At 51.5% G+C, this 435-nt stretch overlaps 1 protein-coding gene across 1 annotated transcript in view; it reads left to right on the top strand.

The window, feature by feature from the left end:
• Positions 1 to 435, top strand: part of LOC119592512 (insulin gene enhancer protein ISL-1-like) — a gene marked incomplete in the record, with an annotated part of 47762 nt that overhangs the window by 5915 nt on the left and 41412 nt on the right.

Genomic DNA, 435 nt, shown 5'->3' with positions numbered 1-435 from the left:
AGCGTGCGTGTATATGTCCTTAATATTTCTATATGTATTATCTGTATTCATGTACTTTGAGCGCATCTGTTGCTCTATCAGTTCGCCCCCCCTTCGCTTCCGCCGAATCTCCCCCGCGCGGAGCGACGCGGCCGGACGCCTTGAGCAGCGCTGGCGATGGCCGAGGGAGGAGGGAGCGCCGGCGGCAGATCCGTCTGGCTGAGCGCACATAACGAAAAACGGAAAGACAAATTTCGCTGTAGAGGAAGGCTTTATTTCTGTCGAAGGGTCGGCGGTTCGTTAGGTTAGTTGTCGTCGTCGTAGATACATGGCTTTGGGTTCGTTTCTATAAATGTCTGAGAGTGATTCGGAGAAGCTTGATTGGTCAGGGCGTTCTGCTCGCTGCCTTTTTATAAGCAGTTTGCGGTCTCTTAGACGGAAACAAGAATTAAGTGA

The sequence above is a fragment of the Penaeus monodon genome, chromosome 30, assembly GCF_015228065.2.
Source record: "Penaeus monodon isolate SGIC_2016 chromosome 30, NSTDA_Pmon_1, whole genome shotgun sequence".
Lineage (NCBI taxonomy): Eukaryota > Metazoa > Arthropoda > Malacostraca > Decapoda > Penaeidae > Penaeus > Penaeus monodon.
This window is presented reverse-complemented; position numbering and strand designations above follow the sequence as displayed.